The sequence below is a fragment of the Zingiber officinale genome, chromosome 9A (genome assembly GCF_018446385.1).
Source record: "Zingiber officinale cultivar Zhangliang chromosome 9A, Zo_v1.1, whole genome shotgun sequence".
NCBI lineage: Eukaryota > Viridiplantae > Streptophyta > Magnoliopsida > Zingiberales > Zingiberaceae > Zingiber > Zingiber officinale.
Genome location: NC_056002.1, coordinates 38,094,063 through 38,116,691, shown reverse-complemented (window position 1 = coordinate 38,116,691; position 22,629 = coordinate 38,094,063).

The following is a 22,629-nucleotide window of genomic DNA, read 5'->3' as shown; positions in this document are numbered from 1 at the left end:
CTATATATATCAAGCATCAACATATCCATGGCCGAAACATGTCTATAAGGTATAGCATGAACATAACATAAACATACCTTATCATGGCATATCATAATCAAGAGCATAGCATGAAACATAGCATAATCAAAAGGTGTATGCAATATGATTTTGGAAAACATGTATCCGAAAAACATATGTATGTCTCATGATCTTTAAAACCATTCTCTTTTATATGTATATATACTTGAAAATAATCTCAACATAAGGGGGATCCCGGCTATGTACCACTTACATATTGCGCGCAACCTTGTAGGTCTAAGGTAGCAAGTCTTGAACCCTACGAGGCAAACATACTAGGCCCTTAGTCCTAGGGGCACTTAGGAGCCCATCCCTAACGAGGTCCTTAGTCCCCGGGGCGCTTATGGAGCCCACCCTTGGTACAAGCCACTCACACATAAAGTAAAGTACATGTCATACATATCATGTATCATAAAAGCATGCATCACTTAGGCACACATCATAAAAGTATGCATCACTTAGGCATACATCATGTCATAAAAGTATGCATTACTTAGGCATACATCATATCATAAAGGTATGCATCACTTAGGCATACATCATGTCATAAAGGTATGCATCACTTAGGCATACATCATATCATAAAGGTACGCATCACTTAGGCATACATCATGTCATAACAATATGCATCACTTAGGCATAGATCATTAAAAACATGCATATCTTAAGCATAAAGCATATCATCAAGCATGCATATTTTATCCACATAGCTTATCATAAAAGCATGCATATTTTAAGCACAAAGCATATCATATCATAAAAGCATGCATATCATATCATAAGTCATAAATCACAAGCATACATATTAAGCATAAGGGTGTATCTTGTGATTATCCTATCATAGGAAACATGGTATCATATTTATCTTGGTTCTAAGCTTCCTAAACCCTTGTGGCCAAAACCCCTTTAGAGCTCAATTTAGGCTAAACACAACATCCAAGCATGTGGTACCTAAATTATCATCATAACATTTTCATAGGAAGCATTATAAACATGATTAACTTAGTCTCTAAGTTCTTCAAGTCCCTAATTTCATGTGGCCGAAACCTTAAGGTGTGAAACAAGGTTCCATATGACATAAAAACATAGACAACTTGAAATCATATCTATAGCATTTTTACCAAGAAATAAGGTAAACACATTTGACATATTTGAATTAGTTCCTAAGTTCTTTAAGCCCTTAACATATGTCATGGCCGAAATTTAACAAGTTCTCATTAGCGCTACAAACAAGCATACAAGCATGTGAACTTGGACTAACATTATGTATAAATTCATACAAAGCATCATACAATAGTTATGGCCGAAACATACCCTAGCATCATTTTAGGTCATAAAACAACATATAGCAATTGAACCTTGGCTTTCTACTTATCACATTTCATGTAGGGTGACATGAGCATATTTAATTTAAGTCCTAGGGTCCCTAGGGTGTCTAACCCTCCATGGCCGAGACTTACAATAGTCCTTTTAGATCATGGAAAAATTATACAAGCATGTGACACAATCAATAGGTTATCATATTTTCATAAGAAGCATTTTAACACCTTTGGTTTAAATTCTAAGGCCTCTAGGTCATTTAAACCCTACTTGGCCGAAACTCATCAGTGCTTAAACTTGCTTCAATAACATAAAAAAAACCTGTGAAGTCATACGAGTTTCATAGCATGTGTAAAGACAAGCCTAATGAGTATACATATGAATTGTGTCTTAGGCTTTCTAGGTTTCTTTTTCTCTTTTTCTTTTATTTTTTTCCCATGGCCGAAACCTACCATTCTTTAGCTAGATTTTTAAGTGGCCTAAAGCATGAAAAATCTAAGTAAGTTTCATGGCAAAAGTTACTAAGAAACATATATACAAATTGGTTCATGAGTAAACTAGGACCCCTTGTGGTCATACATGATATATGTTATGCTACTAATTTTTCTACACCCTAATTAAGCATGAGGGCATTAAACAACTTTCATATCTAAACAGCACAGAGGTCTTGAGCATTTTAAAAATTTGTTTAAGCTTTCTAAGCTATCCATCTCATCATGGCCGAAAAACACTAAGAAGGAGTTCATGAAATTCTAGCAATATTCAAGCATACAAATCCTTTAAGATCTTTGTATTCTATAGCATGAGCATGGTTATTTAAATTTAAAGGCCTTCCTAATCCTAAACCCTTCCTTGGCCGAAACATATGAGTGGGTTTTATTTTAGTTTCAAATATCTTCTAAGGAAGAAAACCAATACATAATCCTTAATATTTCATAGGGAGAACCTTGTACTAGTTGGGTAAAACAATAAATTTCCCTAGCCTCTTAAGAATATTTTTGGCCGAATTCTAGGGTTCAGTACTCCTCTGATCAAGCATCATATAGGTATAAAAGCATGAAGAAGAACCCCTCTACATAGCATAGAAAAATCTATCATATAGTGAAGACTAGTTAAACATCATTAGATTTTGAATGCTCTTCTTGGCCGAATTTTCTCAAACTTGTTTCTAGGTTTTAAAATCCTCATAAAATCCGAAAAGTACATAAAACACCTTGTACCACAGGTGAGGGGAAGCTTACATCCTTTTCGCTTGTGGATCTAAGGTATGGTGAAGAAGAAATAGTCTCTTCTTCTAGTTCCTTTCCCTTGATTCCTTTGCTAAGTCCTCCTTGTATCTTAGGCTTTCTTAGGGACAAACTTGGCTTTGGGGCTGAAGATGGAGGAGAGGGAACTGTGGTTTTCTCGGTGAGGGAGAGGATGAGTGAAAGAAAAATGAGAGAAAAATAATTTTCTCTTTTCTTGCTCCCTTTTATGTTAAGGGGGAAGAGGTAGCAAACTTGATTTTTGCTTTCCTTCTCCCTTAGCCTTTTTCTCTATTTTTATTTTATTTATCTTATTTTCCATTTATTCTCACCATTCATGATAAAATAAGGGGGAATGAATCCCCTTAACTCCTCTTTAAAAATTTCGGCAAGATCAAAGAGGAAGAGGGAGAGAAAGGGAGGAAGGCAAGTTGCCTTTCTCTTGCTCTTTTCTTGTTTTCTTTTGGCTATCTTTTATTCTCACCTTTATCATGAGTTTCCCTCCTTTGCTATCAATATCTTCTCTCTATCCCAATTGGTTTCTACTAATTAATTCTATGAATTATAATATAAGAGGTTCAAGGTTCAATCCTTGACCATCACTTCTTTTTATTTCATTTTATTTCTTTTTTACTTCAACTCACTTCTTATTATTTTTCTAAGGCAAATTCATCATTCTCATATTTATTCTTAAAAGCTTAGTGGGTGTTACACTCCCATCCTGATAGTTCCAAAAAGTGACAAGAGTTTTGACATCTACAATGATGCTTCCAAGATGGGCTTAGGAGCTGTACTCATGCAAGAAGGAAAAGTTATAGCTTATGCTTCCAGGCAACTCAAAGACTATGAGAAGAATTATCCCACTCATGATCTTGAGCTAGCAGTTGTGGTCTTTGCACTGAAACTCTGGCGACACTACTTGTATGGAGTCCAGTGCAGAATCTTCACAGACCATCAGAGTTTTAATGTATTTCTTCACCCAGAAGGACTTAAACATGAGACAGTGCAGGTGGCTAGAGTTGGTCAAAGACTATGACTGTGAAATTCTCTACCACCCAGGCAAAGCTAACAAAGTGGCAGATGCACTGAGCAGAAAATCCAGTACATCTCTGATGTCTTTGTCATCATTAGCCCTACCACTGCAGAAGGAGTTGTCAGACTTTGGAATGGAAATTATTTATGGGCAATTCTCTGCATTGACCTTAGAGTCTACCTTGCTTGAGGATATACAGAGAAAGCAAAGTGAAGATCCAGACGTCCAGAAAATCAAGCAGGGGATACAAGAAGAAGATACAGAGTTTCAGGTATCAGACAGCGGAGTTCTTTATCAGGGGAATCGTCTTTGTGTTCCCAATGATAAGGAATTGAGAAAGAAAATTCTAGAAGAAGCTCATAGTACACCATACTCTATGCATCCTGGTTCCACCAAGATGTATCAAGATTTGAAACAGAGAGTTTTAATAAGTTTAAAATAATTTTTAAGATAATTAAGTTTAAAAAGTTTTTAAATAATTTTTGATAAGTTTAAAATAATTTTTAAGATAATTAATTTTAAAAAGTTTTTAAATAAATTTTAAAATAATTTTTAATAAGTTTAAAATAATTCTTAAGATAATTAATTATAAAAAGTTTTTAAATAAGTTTTAAAATAATTTTTAATAAATTTAAAATAATTTTTAAGATAATTAATTTTTAAAAAATTTTAAATAAGTTTTAAAAATAATTTTTAAGATAATTAAGTTTAAAAAGTTTTTAAATAAGTTTTAGAATAATTTTTAATAAGTTTAAAATAATTTTTAAGATAATTAATTTTAAAAAGTTTTTAAATAAGTTTTTGTAACGACCACCCTTCTTACTATACTATACTACTCTCTAAGGATGACCGTTACTTAACTACTAACTCTATTTAACCGGTGTGATCGAAACCACGAGGAATCCCTACCGAAAAATTTCGACCGAGTCTCCCCTGTACCGGTGACCATAAACTAGAATACAAACATAATATACATCAGCCACAGATGGCTGGAACATATAACAAACTCTCACGTAGTTTAATAAAGGCCAAACACCAAAATAACTACTTATTAAACAAGATTCATCTCAGCATGCAATCTAAGACAAAGATGAACTCAAATGATATGAAGTATAAAATACAATCCCAAATGACATGAACTAAAGTACAACTCAATTGTTTATCAATCACTAAAATGCGGAAACTTAATAATATCCCAAGTCTCTTCCATAGTCCTGGCATCACACACAATCTGCGCCACCTTGTCGCCTTCCTTTATCTGTAGTAAGAGGAAATGCAATCTATAAGCAAAATGCTTAGTAAACGCTATCTAACTCACAAAAACTCGATATGTATATGAGTATACTGAAAACTAAAAATGAATGCTCAAAAGGAAAACTACTCATGCTCATCTACTAGTAAAAGAAACAAACATACTGAAATGCTAAACATGTAAAGCTACTCATGCTCTTCTAATAGCAAAGAATAGTAAGCTAATCTAAATAACATGCTAGCATAAAAGAAAACTAAACTTGCTGATTTTAAAACAAAGTGAAACTTAATTCATTTGTTCTAATCTTATTCTTTTATCTCACTTGTTTAAAACTTATCCTTTAATACTTTTATACTTATGTGAAAACTTATTTTACTTGTTCAAAAACTTATACTTATAATACTTCAAAATAATAATCAACTTTCTTCTTGGGCCCGACAACTGTACTTGCTATGTGCGCATCCCTAACTAGACCCGAGATAGCTGGTCCCGAATCTAGTAGGGTTTACTAGGTTATCTAAACCTAGGGACGACTACGGGAGCCCAGCCCAAGGACAACTGAGAGTCCTACATACTAGGTTATCTAAACCTAGGGACGACTATGGGATCCCAACCCAAGGACAACTGAGAGTCCACTACAGTGCCACTGATAAAAGTAAAATACTTGTTATCTTTTAATACTTCTAATATATAATGCCTCGGCATTTTCTTTAACACCTTGTGTGCCAAAATCCTTAAAGTCTTGACTTTGGGATCTACTTAAAGCCTTGGCCTTTTTCTTTCTTTTCTTTATCTGTCTTATACTTGTTAATACTTCTCATAAAAGAATGCTTCTTAAAAAGACACTAAAATTTTTAAAACAATTTCTAACATTGAAGTACTAAACTGCACAACCAAGAGATCTAAATTGCACTAAAGTTCTGCATACTACGCTACAAAATTCTGCATACTATAAGCTTTAACAGAACCTACCTTGAAGCTTAAATAGAAAACTGCATATATAACTCACGAAAATCTACATACTACTTAATAAATTTCTGCATACTATTAATAAAATTTTGCATACTACTAATAAATTTCTGCATACTATTAATAAAATTCTGCATACTACTAATAAATTTCTGCATACTATTAATAAAATTCTGCATGCTACAAAACAAAAGATCTAACTTGCTGAAAGGAACTAGATACTTAAAGGAAAAGTTCCAATCCACAAGAAATCTAACTTCCTACTTGGGATAAAACAGTATCCTAAGCTATATTGTACTGAATCTACAAAACCAGCACTGAACATAATCTTTACATTGTACTGAATTGCTAACCTACAAAACTTAAAAAGAACCAAAACTACAGTTAGAGAACTAATGCCAAAAAGGATCTAACAACATGTTAAACAAATGATAACAAAGCAAAACTGCACTGTAGTAATTGTTCCCCCTGCTATGTGCCACGGCAACAAAAGAAAACACAAGATTTGCTAGCTTCCATTCAACCCGAGCATGCCCATTAAGTCACCAGCAACAAATCTGATGGAAAATCGCTACTGTAAATTCAAACCCTAATTATGCTTCATACTAGGTGCCACGGCAATAAAAGAGAATGGAGATTTTGCTACTGGAAATCTGAAACCATATTTGTTGCTCACACCTAGTGCCACGACATCAACAAAACAAAGAAAACCCTATGGTAACTTGTTCACAGCTGATGTTCTAATAGAGCAACGAAATTCGAAGACCTTAAACTACCCATTGATCCGAGCATGCTTATCACGGTCACACAGAAAACAATTCAGATCCGGAAGGCCGAATACAACTGATCAGAAGCAAAGGAAACGTCTAAATCTGAAATGCAATCATAAGGCAAAAGGACCTAAATTGCATGCCTAACCTATACAAATTCTCCTTCTTTCTTTAGGGTTCATGGCAGTAAGCATCAAAACAAAATCGCTTAAAACCATGCTTCGAAATCCAAAAGGAAACAAGAATCTGAAACCTCAACATATGGCAGAAAACTAAAAGAAATCCCGGAACTACTCTTACCGCAGGTGAGTAAGCAACTTACCTCTTCTTAAACCTTCAACCAAACGAAAAGGGCTTCTAGGGTTCCCGGAGGAGTGAAGATCTCGGCCTCTTCCTCGTGCCTATAGCTCCTCCTTGCCGAGAGGATCTCGATGGTGTGAAGATCTCGCGAAAACACCCCTTGGCCGGCGCCGAAGACGAAGCCCTAGCTTTGGCTGCTGTTTCGCCCGAGAGGAAGTCGACGCCGCGAGAGAGGAGAAGGAGAGGTTAATTCCCGAATTTCACTTAAGTCCTCTCTTTTATAACTAGGGTAATTCGGCTACGGCTTAAGACTATTTCTCTCCCTTTTTAAACAGAACCAGCCGCGTGAGCACTTGGTCAGCCACGGCTTGGCTCGTGGTTGGAGTCGCGGGTTCGAATCCTGCCCAACCCCCTTTTTATTTCCTGTTTTAAATCATTGCTTAAATAAATTCACTTCCTATTTTATCAATAACGACCTCCAGCACACTTGGTTAGTCGGGTTTTGACCGAGTCAAAGGTCGCTGGTTCGAACCTCGGTTTGGACATTCTTTTGTCAACACTTCCTTCGTTTAATAAAAATACCAAACGACCTCCGAAAATTACATAAAAATACTCTAAAAATTTCTAAAAATCTCTAAAATATTTCTATAACATTTCTAAATATTTTTAAGAACTTTTAAAACTCCTAATGGGGAAAATTGGGTCGTTAAAGTTTTAAAATAATTTTTAATAAGTTTAAAATAAATTTTAAGATAATTAATTTTAAAAAGTTTTTAAATAAGTTTTAAAATAATTTTTAATAAGTTTAAAATAACTTTTATGATAATTAATTTTAAAAAGTTTTTAAAAAGTTTTAAAATAAGTTTTAAAATAATTTTTAATAAGTTAAAAATAATTTCTATAATAATTAAGTTTAAAAAGTTTTTAAATAAGTTTTAAAATACTTTTTAATAAGTTTAAAATAATTTTTAAGATAATTAATTTTAAAATGTTTTTAAATAAGATTTAAAATAATTTTTAATAAGTTTTTAAATAAGTTTAAAATAATTTTTAAGATAATTAAGTTTAAAAAGTTTTTAAATAAGTTTTAAAATAATTTTTAATAAGTTAAAAAGTTTATAAATAAGTTTTAAAATGATTTTTAATAAGTTTAAAATAATTTTTAAGATAATTAATTTTAAAAAGTTTTAAAATAAGTTTTAAAATAATTTTTAATATGTTTAAAATAATTTTTAAGATAATTAATTTTAAAAAGTTTTAAAATAATTTTTAATAAGCTTAAAATAATTTTTAATATAATTAAGTTTGAAAAGTTTTTAAATAAGTTTAAAAATAATTTTTAAGATAATTAGGTTTAAAAAGTTTTTAAATAAGTTTTAAAATAATTTTTAATAAGTTAAAAATAATTTTTAAGATAATTAAGTTTAAAAAGTTTTTAAATAAGTTTTAAAATAATTTTTAAAACGTTAAAAATAATTTTAAAATTATATTTAAAATAATTAATTTTAAAAAGTTTTTAAATAAGTTTTAAAACAATTTTTAATAAGTTTAAAATAATTTTTAAGATAATTAATTTTAAAAAGTTTTAAAATAATTTTTAATAAGTTTAAAATTATTTTTAAGATAATTAATTTTAAAAAGTTTTTAAATAAGTTTTAAAATAATTTTTAATAAGTTAAAAATAATTTTTAAGATAATTTTTAATAAGTTAAAAATAATTTTTAAGATAATTAAGTTTAAAAAGTTTTTAAATAGGTTTTAAAATAATTTTTAATAAGTTAAAAATAATTTTTAAGATAATTGAATTTAAAAAGTTTTTAAATAGGTTTGAATTTGAATTAATTAAGTTCGAATTAGATTTCAATTAATTTTGAATTTAAATTAAATTTGAATTAGATTTGAATTAATTTTGAATTAATTAAGTTTGAATTAGATTTCAATTAATTTTGAATTTATTAAGTTTGAATTAGATTTCAATTAATTTTGAATTAATTAAGTTTGAATTAGATTTGACTTAGATTAATTTTGAATTAATTAAGTTTGAATTAGATTTCAATTATTTTTGAATTTATTGAAAGAGGTTATCGAACCCATGTTAGATTCAAATTTAGTTTTGGGTTAATCAAGCAGGTGTCCTAAGGATAAGTTTCAGTTCAGTGGCGAGGTATATGACCTACTTGAATATCGTTAGACCACTTGATGAAGACTTTCCAAACTGTTCCTACCCAAAAGACTTAGTACTAAATTTTGGTCTAACTAGCCCATGTTTGATTGGGGTAGCTTCGGTCAGATCCACTAAGTCTAGTGCACCAGGTAGAATTCCATATTCAGCCTAGACATGCCTTCGACAAAGTTTCCTTGACGTACTATCATCCCAATCCAATCTAATGCTATGTTGTAGGGTTTGGTAAACCTTTTTCATCTAACCGTTCTAAGCAGAAAAATAATCCTAAGGCTAAGTATTGAGTTTGGTTTAATCAAGTTGGTTGGATTGTTTTTCTATTTGCTCCCCCTGAGTCATAGCTTAGATAAGGTCTATCTAAGTAATGGATTTGACTCTTAGGGACCAAGTAGAGGTTTGGTTCAATTTGTTTGGTTAAAAATTTTGTTTGAACCCATGCTTGGACTTGACTTCTAGTATTTTGACTGATTAAGGATAAGTATGGTTTGTTTGTTTGTTTGGGTTTGTAACCAAGTCCTGATTTGTTGTACACGGCTCGTTGTGATCCAAGCACCATATTTAGACACTTGGATCCCATTTCGAACCTTTCCAATGTTTTCTTGAGTCACTCGACTTGACCTTTCAAATCGGAATTTTCTTCCTCAAGTTTTTTAACTTGAGTTGAAGTTTCGACTTGAACTCGATTAGTCGAGTCACTCAAGTTAACTTGTTGCTTAAAGTGGTCTATTTCCTTAAGTAGCAAGTTATTTTATTTTTCAGATTTTGACAATTTTTTAAACAAACATTTAACTACTTTAAGTAAATTAGACTTGGAATAAAATGTTACCATATTTGGATCTTCTGATCCGTTGCTTTCATCGAACTCGATGTCGATCTCGGATTCGTACTCTTCGTCGGACTCAGACCCGGAATCTTCATTTCTTGCCATAAATGCAAGGTGGCTCGAGTGCTTCATTTACTCCGCGTCAAATTCGTCGGAAGAAGTTTCGTCCCATGTCGCTTGAAGAGCCTTCTTTCGTCTTGTTGATTTGGGTCCTTCTTCTTTCCGATTTGGACATTCATTTTTGAAATGCTCCTTCTTGTTGCAGCCATAACAGATCACTTCTGATTTGTTTTGGATCTGATTTGGTGGGGTCTTTTTGGTGCTTCTTCTAAGCTTCTTTTTAGTCAACAATCTTTGGACCATGTTGACTAATTCTTCTTCGTTTGTTGAGTTCGAGTCTGGTTTGCTTTCTGACTCAATCTTCTTTTTTGATTTTGTTTCCTTGCTTGATCCTGCATACAAAGCTACACCTTTCTCGACATGGCTTGTGTTAGACTGTTCGTGTAATTCCAATTCACAAAATAACTCGTCTAACTTAAGAATTGAAAGATCCTTGGAAACTTTATACGCATCTACAATTGATGCCCACAAAGAATTCCTCGGAAAAGCGTTCAGAGCATACCTTATTGTGTCGCGGTTTTCAAGACTATGCCCGATCAGGTGGAGGTCGTTTAAGATGTCCTTCAGTCGAGCGTGTAGTTGCGAGGCCGTCTCTCCGGGAAACATTTTTATATTCAATAAATTATTTAAAAGTAAATCTCGTTTGTTTACCTTTGAGTCGTCAGTTCCTTCGTGTAGCTTGACTAGCGAGTCCCACAATTCTTTGGCGTCGTCGTAGGGACCGATTCGGTTCAACTCCTCCATAGTAAGCCCGCACTGAATGGTGTTGATCACCTTGTAGTTTAATTGTGCCTTCTTGATCATTTGGGGAGTCCATTCTTCTGGTTCTAGTGTTGTTCCGTCCTTTGTTGGGGGAGTATATCCTTTCAAAACAGTGAACCAGAGCTCGATATCGGACTTCAAGTGACACTCCATCCTATTCTTCCAATAACTAAAATTTTCTCCTTTGAATAGTGGAGGTCGGACAGTACTATATCCTTCTTGATACGAGTTCGTCATTCTTGTTGGTGCAATATTCCCTAGGTCAAGGTTGACCTGGTTAACCAAGCCTGAGTCTTGGTTTGGGTTTCGATGTTTGACAATATATTGGGTTTAGATGATATGGACAATGCAGGTGCAGTAGTTCATTTGGGGAGATTGTTGATACAATTCCCGTTTGGTCAAAGTTGACCAGTTAAGATTGTGAAGGAAAGTCAAGTAGGTCAAGGTTGACTGGATACTTGACTGAAACTCCTGGTGAGTGAAGCCAGGCAGAAGGAAGTCCTGGTGAGTGAAGCCAGGCAGAAGGAAGTCCTGGTGAGTGAAGCCAGGCAGAAGGAAGTCCTAGTGAGTGAAGCTAGGCAGGAGGAAAATCCTGGTGAGTGAAGTCAGGTGAAAGACCTAGTGAGTGAAGCTAGGCAATTGGGAAGTCCTAGTGAGTGAAGCTAGGCAGGAGGAAAATCCTGGTGAGTGAAGCCAGGTGAAAGACCTAGTGAGTGAAGCTAGGCAATTGGGAAAGTCCTGGTGAGTGAAGCCAGGCAGGAGAAATCCAGATGGGTCAAGGTTGACCAGACATCGGGTGAGAGTCCAAGTAGGTCAAAGGGATTGACCGGATACTTGGCACGAGGAAGAAAAGTCCAAGTAGGTCAGAGGGATTGACCGGATACTTGATAAGAAGAGAAAAGTCCAAGTGGGTCAAAGGGATTGACCAGACACTTGGTGAGAGAGTCCTAGCTGGTCAAGGATGATCGGATGCTAGGTCTTATGTACCAACAAGTCATGGTTGACTAGATGTTGGTTTAGGGGGCTTTGGACTTGGTTTTGGGCAAAAACCAAGATCTGGATTGATCAGTCGATTGATCCAGCATATCTGGATCGATCAGCCGATTGATCCAGCAGATTTGGATCGATCAGCCGATTGATCCAGCAGATCTGGATCGATCAGTGGATCGATCCAGCAGATCTGGATCGATCAGTGGATCGATCCAGCAGATCTAGATCGATCGTCCGATCGATCCGGAGAGTCCCCACGAACAGAACCTCTCTGGATCGATCGGTGGATCGATCCAGAGGTCCCAATCGATCAGTGGATCGATTGGGAGCTGCTGTGTATGCGCGATAAGCCCTGGATCGATCCACCGATCGATCCAGGCTATTCTAGAAAGCACAGAGGCGCTCTGGATCGATCCGTGGATCGATCCAAAGCCTCCCCGATCGATTGGGAGCAATCCAATCGATCGGGATCCGACCGTTGGCGTCGATTTAAGCCGCAGGCGTTCATTTCCTTCGGCAGCTCTTACCGATTCATCTCAGATCGCTTCAACGCTTCCACAGCTTCTCCACAAAGATCAGATCGCTAGTTCTTGAAGGTTCTTGGAGTTTTTCCAAGTCAAGAGGCGGATCTACAGCTAAAGAAGAAAGCTAGGGTTAGGGTTTCTATACTCATTGTAAGCTTTTGCTTGTATTTGTGTATCCTCTCCCTTTCTTCTTGTAGTGTTAACTTGTAGGGCTTCTTCGCCTTCGGTAGTTACCGAAAAGGAGTGGTTATGAGTGGAGGTGTGTGTGTGTGCGTGGATCCTTGGACTAGTCACCTCTTGTGAGGTGGATACCAAGTAAAATCCCAAGTGTTAGCGTTGTATGTTTTTGTTTCTTGTATTTCCGCTGCATATCTCTGAAGAAACGAGCAACGCCGATGACGAGCACGAGAAGAGCTATTCACCCCCCCCCCCCTCTAGCTACTTTTCGGTCCTAACAAGTGGTATCAGAGCGAGGCCGCTCTTCACCGGAATCATCGCCGGAAGGGGCAAATAAAACAAGCAAAGTTAGAGGGTGAAGAAGTTGGAGCAAATTCATCAAAGTCAAAGAATTCAAGAAGCTCAACTTCAAGATGCAATTCCAAGATGGACTTGGATTTGACACGAGGGTGGCTCCACCGTACACATCTACAAGCTTCGATTCTTGGAGATCAAGAATCAAAAATTTCTTGATGATGGAGATAGAGCAATGGTTTGCTCTTATGGAAGGCTTCGAAGCTCCAACAAACTCCAAGGGCAAGCCTCTCAAGAAAAGCAAATGGAGTAAAGAGCATATTCAAAGTAGCGAGGCAAATGATAAAGTGACCAAGCTTTTGATCAACTTATTGCCTAGCCACATTTTGGCTCAAGTTGGAGAATTCAAGGATGCCAAGGAGCTTTGGAGCAAGTTGGCATCAATTCATGAGATCCCCTCCACTATACCAAATCAAGAGGAATCCAAAGAGGGTGACTCATTGGAGGAAGAGGAAGAGGACTCCGAAGTTGAGAGATGCTCAACTTCCGAAGAAGAAGTCCAAGAAGAAGCTTCATCCTCAAAGGAGAGCAATCAAAAGAGCAAGGAAGGAGTATATTCCTTGTTTCATGTACAAGAGGATGAAGATGAAGGTGAAGCCTCCACCTCTAGGATTGAGGGGGAGCAATTTTCATTGACACCGGATCAAGAGCAAGAAGAATCCTCCACATCCGGGTCAAGAGAAGAAGAGGATGAAGAAGCTTCCACCTCCACGAATCAAGTCAAATCTATTGGAGGAGTATCATCTTCGGATTAAGAGGAAGCCTCTACCTCCGGATCAAAAGGAGAAGATGCCACCCCTACAAGCAAAGGTATAACAATTTCAATTACTAATAAAAATCATATTATATGCTTTGAATGTAGGGAAAAAGGGCATTACAAAAGTAAATGCCCTAAATTGGCCAAGAAGAAGGGCCAAGTGGCACGAAAGGGCAAGGAGAAGCCCAAGGAGACCACTCCCAGAACAAAGAAGAGCAAGGAGCATATTGTGTGCTTCTCTTGCAATCAAAAGGGGCATTATCGAAGTCAATGCCCTAAGGGGAAGAAGGTGGTCAAGGCTCAAGGAGGAAGCACAATTCAAGGGGGAGCCTCCAAGGTAAAAAGGAAGGTATCGTTCATTGAACCTACCCCCTTTAATAATGGTAAAAAGCATGATAGTTCTAATCTATATCATTTTAATGCTATTTACCATGAAAATAGGAGGCATGATAAGGTTAAGGAAAATCATGTAGCTTATCATGCTAAAACGTCTCAACCTAGGGCTAGGAATGTAGATAAAAGTCTAGGCAAGAACTCCAAGGATTTTAGCTACAAGCCTAGAAACAAAAATGCTCATGGATTTAATGGCAAACCAAAAACTAAGGACTTAGTGATGGAAAATCAAGTCTTGAGGTCAAGACTTGACAAACTAGAAAAGACCCTAAAAAGGATGGAAAATATCCTTAAAGGGCAAAATGAGCAAAATCTAGGTTTAGGACAACAAGGGTCATCCAAGGGCCATAGAGGTTTGGGATACAAACCTAAAATCAAAAAGGATGCACCTACTTACCATAGAGTTCCATATAGCTATGGAACCAACCCTAAGTTTAGAGGTCAAGTCAAGAATACAAGGGAAGTTATCCCTAGAAGTATCTTTGCAACGACAAACGTGACTAAGACTTCTAAGAAGTCTAAGAAAGTCACAAACAAGGTTACAAGGGAAGCAATCCCTAGAGTTGACCTAGAAAAGGTGACCAAGGCTTCTAAGAAGCCAAACAAGGTCACTAGGAAGGTATCTAGGGAAGTTATCCCTAGTGAATACCTAGAGCATCCAAGGATCACCAATAGGTTTTGGGTTCCTAGGAGCATCTTTTCTACCCCATAGATGGGTTAGAGAGTGTCAACTCTAAGAAGAAGGGTAGTTAACCCAACTTTGAAGAAATTGACACTCAAGGAGTATTTTCAAAGTTATTATTAACCTTTGAAAATGAAATAGATTTATGATTTACTCTTTAAAAGAGTAAAATGTGCCAAATTTGAGAAGTTTTGGTTCTATTTTAAAATGGCACATATTGGGAAATCATAAGAACTACCAAGTTGGGATTTTGGTATGTTCTTAGAAAATTAAAGGCAATTTTAGCCTTAATTTAAAGTGCTACTCTTGTGGAAAAATGAAATATGCCAACATTTGAGGAATAAGCTTAATTTCAATTGGCATAAATTAATCAAGAGAATTAGAAATGTCCATTTAGGTTTTGACACTTTCTTGAAGCACTTTGGGCAATCTGGGGTTTAAGTTTTAGGGTTAGCTAAGATTAAGGATACTTAGATAGGTAATCTAGGTATTTTATTTATTCTAAACCTTGCCATGATTATTTGCTCACTATATACCATGGCATCATATTTAGTTTTGTATTTTGCATTCATGTCTTATTATGAAAAATACAAAAATACCATGTCATGTCATACATACATCATGTAGTTATAGGAATATTCCTTTTGAAAGCTATTTCATTTTGATGTATGCCATAACATTATCATGCATTATGTTCATTTCCTTAAAATTAAGGACAAATGGCATTAATCAACAAGTCAACAAGTGGTGTCAACAAGTGACATCCTAGATGGATGCTCAATATCCACAAAATGCCTAGATAGATATGTATGATCCCTAGATTAGGGCAAAACCAAATTTTACATCTCAGAAAGACCTATAAGATGACTTGTATGTGGTTTAGTGCACATTAGATACAAGTGAGATGTTAGGATGATGAACAAAACTCAAGATGTTGATTTAGTGCATTCTTTTGAGTTTTAAGTTCATCAAAACACATAGTATGTGTTTTCTCATCATTGGGAAAGCTAATGTACAAGTCATGTGCATTATGCCCAAGGAACATGGTGGGATATTGGTTTTAAAAATGTTTTTGAATATATTTTGGAAAACCTTGGTGAAGGCTATCTTTTGATAGTAATCACTATTGAATAATTAAACACAAACTTGAAGAAAACGCTAAAGTTTTTGTAAGTTTTCAAGTTTGTATCAATCTTTGAAAATATGATGTATTTTCTTAGAAAACTATTTTTCCTTGAAAATATATACCCTAAATAATGTCTACACAAATTTTCACGATTTTTGGAATTTTGTAGAATTTTCTAGGGATTTCTGCAGTTGACTGAAATGAAATTTCAGCAACTATCAGACCTCAATCGATCACCCGATCGATTGAAGGGTCTCAATCGATCGGGCGATCGATTGAGAACAGGCTTCTCGCGAACAGAAGCCGTCTGGATCGATCCATCGATCGATCCAGCCCTCCTGAATCGATCAGTGGATCGATTCAGCATGGTCCGATCGATTGGGACCCAACTCCAATCGATTGAAGTTGCTAATTTTGACTGGTAAAGCCTGATTTCAACATTTTTCAACCATGGTTAGTCTAGGTAACCATTCCTAACCCCTCAAAATATATTTGTATACATAAAAAGGGTGTTTTTATGTTGAAGACAAGGATGGATTGGTTGAGGAAGACTAAATTGAAGTTTAGGTTGAGGTTTGATTTCATTATTGAATTTATGAACCTCAAAACTTCTAAATTTGGGTTTCCTAAAGGTTTAGGGATTCCAAGTCATTGTGGTGCAATGACAGAAGGTACGACCATGTCTTTAGGGGGAGGTACTCTTTAAGGACATGAAAATTACTTTTCATACACCTTGGAAGGTGGTTAACCTTCTTTTAGAGGAAATGCTCAAGGTTGGGCGTTGGGATTTAATGGGGAGTGGATATCCTCATTGTTTAAGTGGTTATTGCTCACGGATGAGCAAATTGATGATAATGAAGGGTATGAGACCTTCATTATTGTATTATGAGCAACGAGTGAAGTTGTAAACAACGTTGGGTAACTCTTCAAGGGGAGAGTTTGTTCTTGATGTGTGCCCAAAGATAAGGGCATGTTGTTGATGTGTGTCAATAGGGGGAGAATGCATGGTTAAGTTAGGCCTTCAGTACCTAAAGGGAGAGTTTGCCCTCTAGGAAAGGAGGAGAAAGATGGGAACCATCATTCATATATTGGCATGAAGGGAGTTGAGGCTATGGGAGTAGCCTAATTTCCTAACTTAACAAGAGGTATTGTCAAACATCAAAAAGGGGGAGATTGTTGGTGCAATATTCCCTAGGTCAAGGTTGACCTGGTTAACCAAGCCTGAGTCTTGGTTTGGGTTTCGATGTTTGACAATATATTGGGTTTAGATGATATGGACAATGCAGGTGCAGTTGTTCATTTGGGGAGATTGTTGATATAATTCCCGTTTGGTCAAAGTTGACCAGTTAAGATTGTGAAGGAAAGTCAAGTAGGTCAAGGTTGACTGGATACTTAACTAAAAGTCCTGGTGAGTGAAGCCAGGCAGAAGGAAGTCCTGGTGAGTGAAGCCAGGCAGAAGGAAGTCCTAGTGAGTGAAGCTAGGCAGGAGGAAAATCCTGGTGAGTGAAGCCAGGTGAAATACCTAGTGAGTGAAGCTAGGCAATTGGGAAGTCCTAGTGAGTGAAGCTAGGCAGGAGGAAAATCCTGGTGAGTGAAGCCAGGTGAAAGACCTAGTGAGTGAAGCTAGGCAATTGGGAAAGTCCTGGTGAGTGAAGCCAGGCAGGAGAAATCCAGATGGGTCAAGGTTGACCAGACATCTGGTGAGAGTCCAAGTAGGTCAAAGGGATTGACCGGATACTTGGCACGAGGAAGAAAAGTCCAAGTAGGTCAGAGGGATTGACCGGATACTTGATAAGAAGAGAAAAGTCCAAGTGGGTCAAAGGGATTGACCAGACACTTGGTGAGAGAGTCCTAGCTGGTCAAGAGTGACCGGATGCTAGGTCTTATGTACCAACAAGTCATGGTTGACTAGATGTTGGTTTAGGGGGTTTTGGACTTGGTTTTGGGCAAAAACCAAGATCTGGATTGATCAGCCGATTGATCCAGCAGATCTGGATTGATCAGCCGATTGATCCAGCAGATCTGGATCAATCAGTGGATCGATCCAGCAGATCTGGATCGATCAGTGGATCGATCCAGAAGATCTGGATTGATCAGTGGATTGATCCAGCAGATCTGGATCGATCGGCCGATCGATCCGGAAAGTCCCCACGAACAGAACCTCTCTGGATCGATCGGTGGATCGATCCAGAGGTCCCAATCGATCAGTGGATCGATTGGGAGCTGCTGTGTATGCGCGATCAGCCCTGGATCGATCCACCAATCGATCCAGGCTATTCCAGAAAGCACAGAGGCGCTCTGGATCGATCCGTGGATCGATCCAAAGCCTCCCTGATCAATTGGGAGCAATCCAATCCAATCGATCGGGATCCGACCGTTGGCGCTGATCGATTGGGAGCAATCCAATCGATCGGGATCGACCGTTGGCATCGATTTAAGCCGCAGGCGTTCATTTCCTTCGGCAGCTCTTACCGATTCATCTCAGATCGCTTCAGCGCTTCCACAGCTTCTCCACAAAGATCAGATCGCTAGTTCTTGAAGGTTCTTGGAGGTTTTCCAAGTCAAGAGGTGGATCTACAGCTAAAGAAGAAAGCTAGGGTTAGGGTTTCTATACTCATTGTAAGCTTTTGCTTGTATTTTTGTATCCTCTCCCTTTCTTCTTGTAGTGTGAACTTGTAGGGCTTCTCCGCCTTCGGTAGTTACCGAAAAGGAGTGGTTATTAGTGGAGGTGTGTGTGTGTGCGTGGATCCTTGGACTAGTCACCTCTTGTGAGGTGGATACCAAGTAAAATCCCAAGTGTTAGCATTGTATGTTTTTGTTTCTTGTATTTCCGCTGCATATCTCTGAAGAAACGAGCAACGCCGATGACGAGCACGAGAAGAGCTATTCACCCCCCCCCCTCTATCTACTTTTCGGTCCTAACAATTCTTATAAGACAAAAATTTAAAAAAAAAATTCCAAGACTTTCATCTTAGGATTAGTAGTGCCTAAAGAATAAATAATAAAAAAATTATTAAAGGAAAAGAAAATAAAGTTTTTAAAAAAATGCTTTGAAAATTGGTTAAGAAATTTCAGAGCTAACTGGGCTCTGATACCAATTGATAGATCGATTTAAGCGATAGAGGAGGGGGGGGGGTGAATATCGCACGTTTAAAAACTATTCTTTTAATCTTTTGAAACCAAAGTCGTGCAGCGGAAATAAGAAAAGAGACAAGGTTTTTTACTTCGTTCGGAGTCTAGCTCGACTCCTACTCGAAGGCCCGCGGTCCTTGACCGCACCGATGGGCAAAACACTATAATCCTTCTTTCCGAACTCCTCGGAAAGAAGTGAATCGTATAAATAAAGATATATAAGATAGTAACACTTCTACTATCTTACAGAATTAAAGTGCAGTGCAAAAAGTAAAGCTTATACCGACAAAAAGTAGTAGTAAATCGTAGCTCGGTCGGCAATCGTATAAAGTTGCTTGCAAAGTTGATGATGACTTGTCGCGTGAGCATCTTGCAGAAGTACACATAAGTCGATCAGAAAAGTTCTTCTTGCCTCTTACTTCGAGCCTTAATTTATAGGAGTATGAAGGTTCGGTCGACCGATCCTTCTTTTCGGTCGACCGAACCAGCTTCGATCCCCTCCAGCTGGAATCTGACGCTGGCTCGAATCTCTGGCATTAATTTGTCTTTAAGTATTCGGTCGACCAATCATGCCTTTCGGTCGACCGAACAGCTTCCTTCCCTGTTCGTCATGATTCAGCCGAGATCATCCTTTAATGCTGAATAAATGTGATTGGATCGGTCGACCGATCCCTAGGTTCGGTCGACCGATCAGCTTATTTCCTTTGCTGCTGATCGATGCTGATGATCTGTCCTGTGCTGAATCACTAAGGTTCGGTCGACCGATCTTACTGTTCGGTCGACCAATCAGTCTTTGATCGGACTCTGATCTGATCTGTTCTGAGATGTTAGCTGCTTTGTATTGATCTTGTTCGGTCGACCGAACCACAGGTTCGGACGACTGATCCAGTCGGTCCTGCAACAGAAAGTTAAGCAAAATCTATTTCCTGCAAAACAGATGTTAGAACAGTAGTAATATAATACAAGATTAATAATATGAAAGACAGTATAACTGTCTTGATCTCAGCTTGGAAACCTTCTCGGTTTCTTCAGTTGGATCAGCGACCTAAGGTTGTTCCCTTTGGGAACCCGACCTCATTGTCGCTCCTCCAGTTGTTTACCTCAACCTACCCGCCAAACTTAGATCCTCCAGATCTAGTTTGTACTTTTCACTTAGCTTTGATCGGCTCACCAGGACTTTTCCCTTGATCTTAGGTCCTCCAGACCTCTCGATTATACTGCCAAGCTTCAGGTCCTCTCGACCTCCTTAGACTTGCACTTGGGTTCCACGATCTACTAAGATTTCTCTTGCCTAGCCTCCAACTAGGTCTTTCTTGGTTGAGTAAACATCCTGCACACACAGTCAACTTGTTAGATCATAACAAGACTTAACTTGAACCTTTGACAACATCAAAACTCAGGTTTGATTCTGGTGTGGCTTGCACCAACAATACCGAGCTACAAGCCACGGGCCGTGCAACCCTGCACAGCCGTGTGGCTAGTGCAGATAAGAGAAGGGGAGTGGTCGTGCCATTCGGCACGGCCGTGCAAGCCTGGCCAAGAGGAAGAAGTCTTGGTCCATGCCATTCGGCACGACCGTGCAAGCCTGGCCGAGGGGAGAAAAGGAGAGGTTGTGCCATTCGGCACGGCCGTGCAGCACGTGACCCACCAGGCCGTGTCTATAAGACACGGTCGTGCGGCGCCGCCTGCTCTCTCCAAGAAACCCTAGCTTCTACTTTCTTCTCTCCCAAAACACTTCCCATCCCCATTACAACTCATCTAACCCTAATTTCTCCCTCTAGAGTTCACCTTTCCTTAGATCTATATCTAGATCTAACTCATTCCCAAGCCAAAACTTTGTAAAGAGAAGCTAACCCCCTATTCCTCCTCTCCCTTCGCTCCTATCCTCAAGGACTCACCCCCACGAAATTCTAAGCTAACCATGTCGCAGATCTTGAAGAGACTTCGTTGAGGAAATGGTAGATCTGGAGAGGGAGATGCACCGGGAGCTGACAAAGGCAAGGGGAAGACTTCATCATCAAAAGGCAAAGGAAAGAGGATGGCACGTGACGAAGGTAACGAAAACGAGTTTAATATTATTTTTAGAAATCATGATCAAAAAGCTAGATATGATACCCTTGTCACTAGAAAAATTGTTTGCACTAAGTATATGGATCCTGTCACTATGGAGGTGCTAGGAATTAAGGATGACATTAATTGGATGATTAGCTCCTTAGATTGGAACGACATTATATACTGTCATGCACCGACTTACCCTGGTCTAGTCCTTGAGTTCTTAAGTTCGATTGATGTTAAATATTCATCTGAGGAGGACTACATAGGGATAATAACTTTTAGGATAATGAACAAAGAAGTTCGGTGGACTTTTAATGATTTCAATGATTGTTTTGGTTTACCCAGTGGTGGTCCCCGAGGATTTGATGGTGGGATTAGATGGAATGAATTTTGGAGGTCGATAACTGGATCAAATAACCCTTATGAACCCTCTAGAGCCAAGGCATCCCGCATGCAAAACCCGACCTTTAGATACATGCACCGAGTGATGAGCAAAACGATCTTCGGTCGAGGAGATAGTGACGGGTTGGTTAGGAAAATAGAACTCTTTTCTCTTTGGGCAATGTTGAAGAAAGTTGATTTTGATTCCGGTTTCCATTTCTTGTAAACTCTGGTAAGGGCAGCTAAGGCATCTTCAAGAACGACAGTATTTGGCGGATTGATCACTCTGATAGCATTCAATTTAGATTGTGAGCTTGATGGATTAGAGGTTATTCACAACAATGACAAGATCGACATCGATTCTTGTCTTGTGATGAAAATGATTTGTCGGGATGAGAATGGGTTTGCCTTTCCTAGAAATGTTGGTTTTCCATTACCCCTTCCTTGTCCCGAGCGCATTTCAGTTCGCAACCTTGCGAATTGGGTGGTCAGTGAGCAAACCCCTGATATTTTTCTCCCTTCTGCAGAGATCGAGTACCACCAGGAACCTTCGCCATCAGGTGTCCCGCAACCTTCCGGACATCCGGATCTCCCTAGGGACTCTTTTGCTTACGGTTCGAGACCCTCTAGTTTCGATTTTTCTGACTTCCGCACCTCGTTAGAATCCCTTCATCAGAAGCATAATACCCAACGACAATTGTTGGAGGGTCGCTTCAAGCTATCTGACAACCAGTTTAGGGAGGTGCGAGACCATTTTCAATTCACTAGAGACTTTCACAGTCAGGTGACGGGGTTCGTTCAGGATTATGAGGTTGACCAGGAAAGAATGAGGAACTTTATGGATGATATGGATATCACTCGACAACAAGTAGACGCTTTGTATCAATATCATTAGCACATAGGTCATCTCCCTGGTTTCCCTAGATTTCCCCTGGAACCACACCAGAGACCTCCTTATCCTCCACCCCCTCCACCATATTGATTTCATCGTGACGATGAAAGATTTAAGTCTGGGGTCGTGTTGTTGCACAACTTGAGAGTTGAGTTTTCATTTTTAGTTTCAGTTTTTCTTTTTCTTCTTGCATAGTTTATTTAGCTTGCTCTGTTTTACTTAGTCATATTCTGTTCATTCGCATTTTATTTACACTTTCTTCTTTTAAGACATATTTGAAAACATCAAACCTGTTACTTTTTCCCGACTTGTCCGATAGCAAAATTGCTAG